Raw genomic sequence first — 10,612 nt, forward strand, 5'->3', positions numbered from 1 at the left:
CCTTGTTTGGGTGTAGGGCCTGATCAGAGCCTGGAGGTACTGAGGTGCCGTTCCCCTCACAGCTCCGTAGACAAGCACCATGGTCTTGTAGTGGATGCGAGCTTCAACTGGAAGCCAGTGGAGAGCGGAGGAGCGGGGTGACGTGAGATAACTTGGGAAGGTTGAACACCAGACGGGCTGCGGCGTTCTGGATGAGTTGTAGGGGTTTAATGGCACAGGCAGGGAGCCCAGCCAACAGCGAGTTGCAGTAATCCAGACGGGAGATGACAAGTGCCTGGATTAGGACCTGCGCCGCTTCCTGTGTGAGGCAGGGTCGTACTCTGCGGATGTTGTAGAGCATGAACCTACAGGAACGGGCCACCGCCTTGATGTTAGTTGAGAACGACAGGGTGTTGTCCAGGATCACGCCAAGGTTCTTAGCGCTCTGGGAGGAGGGCACAATGGAGTTGTCAACCGTGATGGCGAGATCATGGAACGGGCAGTCCTTCCCCGGGAGGAAGAGCAGCTCCGTCTTGCCGAGGTTCAGCTTGAGGTGGTGATCCGTCATCCACACTGATATGTCTGCCAGACATGCAGAGATGCGATTCGCCACCTGGTCATCAGAAGGGGAAAGGAGAAGATTAATTGTGTGTCGTCTGCATAGCAATGATAGGAGAGACCATGTGAGGTTATGACAGAGCCAAGTGACTTGGTGTATAGCGAGAATAGGAGAGGGCCTAGAACAGAGCCCTGGGGACACCAGTGGTGAGAGCGCGTGGTGAGGAGACAGATTCTCGCCACGCCACCTGGTAGGAGCGACCTGTCAGGTAGGACGCAATCAAGCGTGGGCCGCGCCGGGAGATGCCCAACTCGGAGAGGGTGGAGAGGAGGATCTGATGGTTCACAGTATCGAAGGCAGCCGATAGGTCTAGAAGGATGAGAGCAGAGGAGAGAGGGTTAGCTTTAGCGGTGCGGAGCGCCTCTGTGATACAGAGAAGAGCAGTCTCAGTTGAATGACTAGTCTTGAAACCTGACTGATTTGGATCAAGAAGGTCATTCTGAGAGAGATAGCGGGAGAGCTGGCCAAGGACGGCGCGTTCAAGAGTTTTGGAGAGAAAAGAAAGAAGGGATACTGGTCTGTAGTTGTTGACATCGGAGGGATCGAGTGTAGGTTTTTTCAGAAGGGGTGCAACTCTCGCTCTCTTGAAGACGGAAGGGACGTAGCCAGCGGTCAGGGATGAGTTGATGAGCGAGGTGAGGTAAGGGAGAAGGTCTCCGGAAATGGTCTGGAGAAGAGAGGAGGGGATAGGGTCAAGCGGGCAGGTTGTTGGGCGGCCAGGCCGTCACAAGACGCGAGATTTCATCTGGAGAGAGAGGGGAGAAAGAGGTCAGAGCACAGGGTAGGGCAGTGTGAGCAGAACCAGCGGTGTCGTTTGACTTAGCAACGAGGATCGGATGTCGTCGACCTTCTTTTCAAAATGGTTGACGAAGTCATCTGCAGAGAGGGAGGAGGGGGGGGGGAGGAGGATTCAGGAGGGAGGAGAAGGTGGCAAAGAGCTTCCTAGGGTTAGAGGCAGATGCTTGGAATTTAGAGTGGTAGAAAGTGGCTTTAGCAGCAGAGACAGAGGAGGAAAATGTAGAGAGAGGAGGGAGTGAAAGGATGCCAGGTCCGCAGGAGGCGAGTTTTCCTCCATTTCCGCTCGGCTGCCCGGAGCCCTGTTCTGTGAGCTCGCAATGAGTCGTCGAGCCACGGAGCGGGAGGGAGGACCGAGCCGGCCTGGAGGATAGGGGACATAGAGAGTCAAAGGATGCAGAAAGGGAGGAGAGGAGGGTTGAGGAGGCAGAATCAGGAGATATGTTGGAGAAGGTTTGAGCAGAGGGAAGAGATGATAGGATGGAAGAGGAGAGAGTAGCGGGGGAGAGAGCGAAGGTTGGGACGGCGCGATACCATCCAGTAGGGGCAGTGTGGGAAGTGTTGGATGAGAGCGAGAGGGAAAAGGATACAAGGTAGTGGTCGGAGACTTGGAGGAGTTGCAATGGGGTTAGTGGAAGAACAGCATCTAGTAAAGATGAGGTCGAGCGTATTGCCTGCCTTGTGAGTAGGGGGAAGGTGAGAGGGTGAGGTCAAAAGAGGAGAGGAGTGGAAAGAAGGAGGCAGAGAGGAATGAGTCAAAGGTAGACGTGGGGAGGTTAAAGTCACCCAGAACTGTGAGAGGTGAGCCGTTCTCAGGAAAGGAGCTTATCAAGGCATCAAGCTCATTGATGAACTCTCCGAGGGAACCTGGAGGGCGATAAATGATAAGGATGTTAAGCTTGAAAGGGCTGGTAACTGTGACAGCATGGAATTCAAAGGAGGCGATAGACAGATGGGTAAGGGGAGAAAGAGAGAATGACCACTTGGGAGAGATGAGGATCCCGGTGCCACCACCCCGCTGACCAGAAGCTCTCGGGGTGTGCGAGAACACGTGGGCGGACGAGGAGAGAGCAGTAGGAGTAGCAGTGTTATCTGTGGTGATCCATGTTTCAGATCGGCAGTTCCAGAGGCTACCGGAGACCTGGAACTCCACGTGGGTCGTGCGCGCTGGGACCACCAGATTAGGGTGGCCGCGGCCACGCGGTGTGGAGCGTTTGTATGGTCTGTGCAGAGAGGAGAGAACAGGGATAGACAGACACATAGTTGACAGGCTACAGAAGAGGCTACGCTAATGCAAGGAGATTGGAATGACAAGTGGACTACACGTCTCGAATGTTCAGAAATTTAAGCTTACGTAGCAAGAATCTTATTGACTAAAATGATTCAAATGATACAGTACTGCTGAAGTAGGCTAGCTGGCAGTGGCTGCGTTGTTGACACTACACTAATCAAGTCGTTCCGTTGAGTGTAATAGTTTCTACAGTGCAGCTATTCGGGGGCTAGCTGGCTAGCTAGCAGTGTTGATTACGTTACGTTGCGTTAAAAGAACGACAATAGCTGGCTAGCTAACCTAGAAAATCGCTCTAGACTACACAATTATCTTTGATACAAGGACGGCTATGTAGCTAGCTATGTAGCTAGCTACGATCAAGCAAATCAAACCGTTGTGCTGTAATGAAATGTAATGAAATGAAATTAAAATGTGATACTACCTGTGGAGCGAAGCGGAATGCGACCGGGTTGTTGAGTGGGAAGTTAATTCGGTAGACGTTGGCTAGCTGTTAGCTGTTAGCTAGCTAGCAGTGTCTCCTACGTTAAGGACGACAAATAGCTGGCTAGCTAACCTCGGTAAATTAACATAATCACTCTAAGACTACACACTCTAAACTACACAATTATCTTGGATACGAAGACAGCAAAGACAACTATGTAGCTAGCTAACACTACACTAATCAAGTCGTTCAGTTGAGTGTAATAGTTTCTACGGTGCTGCTATACGGTGGACGTTAGCTATGTGGCTAGCTGCTGGGCAGTAGACTACGTTAGGACGACGAAATACGATAATTACGCAATTATCTTTGATACAAAGACGGCTATGTAGCTAGCTAAGAAGAAATTGCTAAGACTAGACAAATCAAACCGTTGTACTATAATGAAATGTAATGAAAAGTACTGAAAAGTAATACTACCTGCGGACCGAAGTGCGAATGCGACCGCTCGCTCCAACCCGGAAGAACAAGGACCTTCTCCCCTGATTGCTCAGTTCTGCCCAGGCGGCCAGCTCTTGGAAGAGTCTTCCATGTAAGAATTATGGAGGCCACTGTGTTCTTGGGGACCTTCAATGCTTCAGAATATTTGGGGGACCTTTCCTCAAATCTGTGCCATGACACAATACTGTCTCGGAGCTCTACAGACAATTCCTTCGACCTCATGGCTTGGCTTTTGCTCTGACATTCTCTGTCCACTGTAGGACCTTATATAGACAGTTGTGTGCCTTTCCAAATCACGTCCAATGAATTGAATTTACCACAGGTGGACTCCAATCAAGTTGTAGGAAAATCTCAAGGATGATCAATGGAAACAGGATGCACCTGAGCTCAATTTCAAGTCTCATAGCAAAGGGTATGAATACTTATGTATATGTGAAATCTGTTTTTATTTTGTATACATTTGTAAAAACGTCTAAACCTGTCTTTGTGTTGTCATTATGGAGTATTGTGTGTAGATTGAGGAAAAATAATAATTTAGTAATTCTAATAATAATTGAGTAATTTTTGAATAAGGCTGTAACGTAACAAAATGTGGAAATAGGGAAAGGGTCTGAATACTTTCCGAATGCGTTGTATGTGAGAATGATGTTCATTGAGTACAGCTCAGCAGAGGTAGAGAGAATGGTGACATGAAGTGGTTTCTGTCCTTTTTCATAGTTGTATAATTTGTAAATGTTGAAATCAATGGTTTTTGTTTGGCATACATTTTAAAGTGAATAATCTGAGTCAAAACGTAATTCTGTTAACCTGGAATTGCTCATATCTGTCTATTTAGGATTAGAAACATGTAGAAGGAGATCCCTATATTGAATCTAACTTTTCCAAGCAAATCCATTAAGGATTGGTCAGTCAACTTTGGTACTGTGTGTCTTGTTTGATACAGGGAGGCAGTGATGATGAGAGGAAACACTGCAAGCTACTGGAGGCTATCAGCTCACTTGGGGGGGGGGGTCAGAACTGATCATGTTTTAATGGTACATTCCTAGATAAGTGGGGCTTCTGGAGTTGTACAAGATGTTAGATTCTAAATGAACAGAGTAAAACTCACGGGCGACTAGTAAAGCTCAAACCAAGTTTATTCAACCACTGGGCCATTCAGCTGTATAAGGCAAAGACATGTTTACACAAGCACAAGTATTTATACCCCCCTTTAGGCTTTTGTCTCCTCCTTTTCTCTAAACACTACATCTCTGTTGCTAGGCAGGAAGTTATATGATGTGGGTAATAAAACTGTTCCTTCTCCTTTCATGGGACTTGACCTGACCTGACCTCGGCCCACATTCCTCACTAATCTTCAGCTATCCACCCTTATCAGTGACCACAACCACGTGATTGCCTCTTTCCTTACTTAGTAACTTTCCAAACCCCTGGATCCTATCCACCCTCAATTAAACCCACCATATACATTCCTCCTACATATAACCATTAACTTCTGGTGTAGCAAGTATTTCAAATTACAACCTAACAAAGACAAATGCAGACCGGAGGACTTAGCCTACCAATTGAATGAAATCAACAGTATGTAATGTAACATTTTTTTATTTGTGTTGCTTTTGTGGTCATGTATGTTTGATCAGTTTTTGTGTCAATGTGCATTATTCATACTATTAGGAAGAAGCTTACTGAACAGTCTGAAGAAAGCATTGAGGCGTCAGAATTCACAGTCAAAGGTCAATTAAACTAAATGTACCCGGTTTACTTTTTTCAAAATCCCTTGTGCTTTTATCGAGATAGTTTGACAGTTCAAGTAGTGAAAAGTGTAGCTAAATGTCTGACAAGATCCAGGAACATGTGATTTGACAGTCTGAACTGTATGTCTGTCTGCGTGTCATGACTTACAGGTAAAAGAGGCAAAATCAATTTGTCTGACCTCATTGGAACCTTGGGTAAGACCCCCAGTGCCTTAATGAAGACGAAGAAGCAGCTGAAGAACCTTCAACACAACCAGAGCACCCTGGAAACACCCCTGACCAGGAAGTAGACAGAATGGGTAAGACCATCAAAGGGTAGTCTTGAATGCAGGCCTCTGTTTACAACTGAGGATTTAACAAATATCCTTTTACAGATCCAAAGAGAAGTGGCTTTTGAGAAAATGTCAAAAGAGGTGTCCTGCTGGCAGAGTGTGGTCCTACAGAACCAGAAGGCATAGCAGCTGGTCTTCCCACTGAACCAGGAGCCCTCTGGCCCAAAACGCATGGCTGAATGGACAGTTGGTGTAAAAAGTTCCTTTGTTTTATTTCTGTTTGTGTTCCATGATTGTAAACTAATTTCAGATATTATGTGCTCCAGGACCCAAACCTTCCTAGAACAAGAGATATTGAGCCTCCTGCACATGAACAAGCAGCCTCTCCATGACCCTGTTCTGACACCCACTGAGGAGGCTTCTCTGAGGGCCATGAGTCTGGAGGGAGTCCCACCTCAAGCATCCAGCATGGGGTCATATGCATAAGATAAGCTAAATCTGGTGTGTCAGTGCTGGGCAAGGGCAAAGACCTGCACACACTACTGCCCTTTACTTTATTTTGTATGTGCACTAAAAGGACAATGTACTGGAAAAACAACAATGCACAAAGGTTTTTCTAGAAGGTTATTGATGGTCTCACTTACCTACAACCAATATATAAAACTTGATTTTTTTTTTGTCAGGCTAAGATCCGCCATGCAGATCTCCAAAAAGCCAGAGCTCTATAGTCTTAACATGAAGCGAAAGTCAAAAGGGAAATAAAAATTAACAACCGGGGCATATCCTTCCAATATAGTGTACAGTTGACCAGGGCATATCCTCCCATGAGTGACTCAGCAGTAATCCGCTTCAAAAGATAATCTCTTTATTCAAGGCTCCCAATTCACTCTCTTCCTCCACCTGCCCTCTTTGTACATAGTGCCGGATTATTATTTTAAGCCCCTTTTCTCCCCAATTTTGTGATTACGATCTTGTCTCATCGCTTGCAGCTCCTCAACGACCAAACTACAGAGGCATGCTTTTGGCGGCCCGATCGGCAGCCAGCACTAATGCTTTAGGAAGTTGGCAACTTGTCCTACAGATTCCAAATTCCTGCAGGTACGTTATTTGCTTCCTGTGTGAACTCAGCCCAAATGTTCAGGGAATGCACAAGGTGTCATCACCCATGCCCCAATAATAACTTGAAGGACAACACTGTGTTTACCTGGATGCATGCCACCCAACACCACCAGCATGGTTTAATTTATAGAACACCAAATCTAATATTTCAACCTTTGTGAATCTGTGAAACTAGATGATCCATTTTTTTGTCTGCACTTATTACACAAATGATATGAAATGTCATTGAATGTGATGAATTCTTATCATACAAAGAAAATAGATACATTTACCATTAAATGATAATGATATGACAAATTATAACAAGTGTGTAAATAAATCAGTTTCCCTCACACAGCTTGAATAACAGCACTTTCATTAATTTGCATTGCCCTTTTTTCAGGGCCAGTGGAGGCTCCTCAGAGGAGAAAGGGGAGGATCATCCTCCTCAGTGAAATTTCATAAAAATAAAAATAGCGAAACATTAAAAACTAACCTAAATATATTCATATGTCACCAAATAATTGGTTAAAATAGAACAGCAGTGTCTGGGCTAGCACCATGGTGTGGCTGTAGGACAGCTAGCTTTCCTCCTCCTCTGGCTACATTGACTTCAATACAAAACCAAGGAGGCTGGTAGGCCTCACCCCCTTCCGTAGACATGCAGTGGGAAAAACAAGTATTTGATACACTGCCGATTTTGCAGGCTTTTTAATACTTACAAAGCATGTAGAGGTCTGTAATTGTTATCATAGGTACACTTCACCTGTGAGAGACGGAATCAAAAACAAAAATCCAGAAAATCACGTTGTATGATTTTTAAGTAATAATTAGCATTTTATTGCATGACATAAGTATTTGATACATCAGATAAGCAGAACTTAATATTTGGTACAGAAACCTTTGTTTGCAATTACAGAGATCATACGTTTCCTGTAGTTCTTGAGCAGGTTTGCACACACTGCAGCAGGGATTTTGGCCCACTCCTCCATACAGACCTTCTCCAGACCCTTCAGGTTTCGGGGCTGTCGCCGGGCAATACGGACTTTCAGCTCCCTCCAAAGATTTTCTATTGGGTTCAGGTCTGGAGACTGGCTAGGCCACTCCAGGACCTTGAGATGCTTCTTACAGAGCCACTCCTTAGTTGCCCTGGCTGTGTGTTTCGGGTCGTTGTCATGCTGGAAGACCCAGCCACAACCCATCTTCAATGCTCTTACTGAGGGAAGGAGGTTGTTGGCCAAGATCCCGCGATACATGTCCCCATCCATCCTCCCCTCAATACGGTGCAGTCGTCCTGTCCCCTTTGCAGAAAAGCATCCCCAAAGAATGATGTTTCCACCTCCATGCTTCACGGTTGGGATGGTGTTCTTGGGGTTGTACTCATCCTTCTTCTTCCTCCAAACACGGTGATTGGAGTTTAGACCAAAAAGCTCTATTTTTGTCTCATCAGACCACATGACCTTCTCCCATTCCTCCTCTGGATCATCCAGATGGTCATTGGCGAACTTCAGATGGGCCTGGACATGCGCTGGCTTGAGCAGGGGGACCTTGCGTGTGCTGCAGGATTTTAATCCATGACGGTGTAGTGTGTTACTAATGGTTTTCTTTGAGACTGTGGTCCCAGCTCTCTTCAGGTCATTGACCAGGTCCTGCCGTTTAGTTCGGGGCTGATCCCTCACCTTCCTCATCATTATAAATGCCCCACGAGGTGAGATCTTGCATGGAGCCCCAGACCGAGGGTGATTGCCGTCATCTTGAACTTCTTCCATTTTCTAATAATTGTGCCAACAGTTGTTGCCTACTCACCAATCTGCTTGCCTATTGTCCTGTAGCCCATCCCAGCCTTGTGCAGGTCTACAATTTTATCCCTGATGTCCTTACACAGCTCTCTGGTCTTGGCCATTGTGGAGAGGTTGGAGTCTGTTTGATTGAGTGTGTGGACAGGTGTCATTTATACAGGTAACGAGTTCAAACAGGTGCAGTTAATACAGGTAATGAGTGGAGAACAGGAGGGCTTCTTAAAGAAAAACTAACAGGTATGTGAGAGCTGGAATTCTTACTGGTTGGTAGGTGATCAAATACTTATGTCATGCAATGAAATGTAAATTAATTACTTAAAAATCATACAATGTGATTTTCTGGATTTTTGTTTTAGATTCCATCTCTCACAGTTGAAGTGTACCCATGATACAAATTACAGACCTCTACATGCTTTGTAAGTAGGAAAACCTGCAAAGTCTGCAGTGTATCCAATACTTGTTCTCCCCACTGTACATGGTAATTATGACCACTTCCGGAGGACGTCCTCCAAACAATCAAAGCTTTTGCAGTATGTACTGACATGTTGTCCATCCAACCATAGATGTAGGATCAGAGAACGAACCTAGTGTGTTGTATTGGGATGTGCCACAGAGCATTATGGGGGTTGAGAAACTTGGTGACATTGTTGGATAGAGATTAAGAGTGATAGTTGAGCATTTTTGGGACATTATTAAATTCAAATGAGTTTTTTTCAAATGACAGGAGATGGAGGAGGTATATTATAAATTGTTTTCTTGGGATTTAACTTCATTTTTGTGTCCAGATAGCAAGGCAACTTTAAATAAATTGCACTAACTTCAGTAGCTAACTAACTTCAGTAGCTAGCTAGCTACCAGCGCGAGTGTGCAGTTTTCTCCGCCAGAATGGTAGAATGGTCAACACTGTCGAAAATGTTGTGGAGTTTTTGTTGAAGAGCTCCTTTCATTCGCTGGGGTACAAGGAAAGGGTGCGAATTAAAAGCGAGGGTCAACCTCTGCCTGAGATCAGTTTCATAAAGAAGTATGAAAAGGTGAGAGCATTCAATAGCAAATGGTATCAAAAGTATAGCTGGTTCACAGGGAGCCTATCATCAAGCCACCTGTAATTGCACGTTACGATTCTTTACAAGCTGAACATCTTTTCTGGGATGTCGAAAACAATTCTGAATGATTTGATAGCTTCCATCGCATCATCCATTAAACGTTAGATTAAAGAGAGAGGTTGACGCAGCACATTTTTTCACTTGCGCTCAAGTAGGCTTTGCACTTTCCTCCTGCATCTATTTAGCAAAGGACACATAATCACTCCGGACAGACACAAGCAAAAACTCATGACATAAATGTTGCCGCAGCCTAGGCTACACCTAAACGTTAGAAATCTGACATGCTGTATGGGATGAAAACGAGACAATTTTTCCGTCTGGTCAACTGTAGGCTACTAATAAGAGCAGGTGCATACAGCCTAACGGCCCTGTCCATCTGGTCAGGGTAAACTAATTGGTAACGTTATGTATTTATAGTCCATTTGTGTGTCAGGAGAAAATGTGAATGTGATCCAATTTAGATTATATTCTAAATTGGACTGGCTAGGTTTGTTCAAAAGAAGACCTCATTGGATCTTTGTATTCCCTGACGAAGGTCATGCAGTCAAAGGGCTTTCGTTTTTAAATCTTTGTTCCATGTTAGAAGTATTAGAAAATACAAATTAGTTACAGCCTTGAGTGGGAGAAATGGTGAGAGTTGGAGAGGCACACATTATATAGCACACAAGATGGCAGCAAACATGGACCACAGTAGTCAAAACATAGCGATAGGGCAATTATGTCCACTAAATGTCATCAAAGGGACCACTAAGACTCTACAGGAATGGTGAGAAATCCATATCTTAATTTAAACCAGTGTACTTAGTGGCCTGTAGTTTGTAAACCTTTGGTTTAGCTTCAAGGCGGTCCCTTTTTATCTAACTGAGGCCGGCGCATAATCACTACCCATAGACTGTAGGAAGGCAGGGTTCAAATAAATAAGGCAGAATGCAGTCCATAGGCATGAAAAATTGTGTTACACTTAGCCAGTGATGTTTTAAAAAAGG

Source organism: Oncorhynchus keta, chromosome 11, assembly GCF_023373465.1.
Source record: "Oncorhynchus keta strain PuntledgeMale-10-30-2019 chromosome 11, Oket_V2, whole genome shotgun sequence".
Classification (NCBI taxonomy): Eukaryota; Metazoa; Chordata; class Actinopteri; order Salmoniformes; family Salmonidae; genus Oncorhynchus; species Oncorhynchus keta.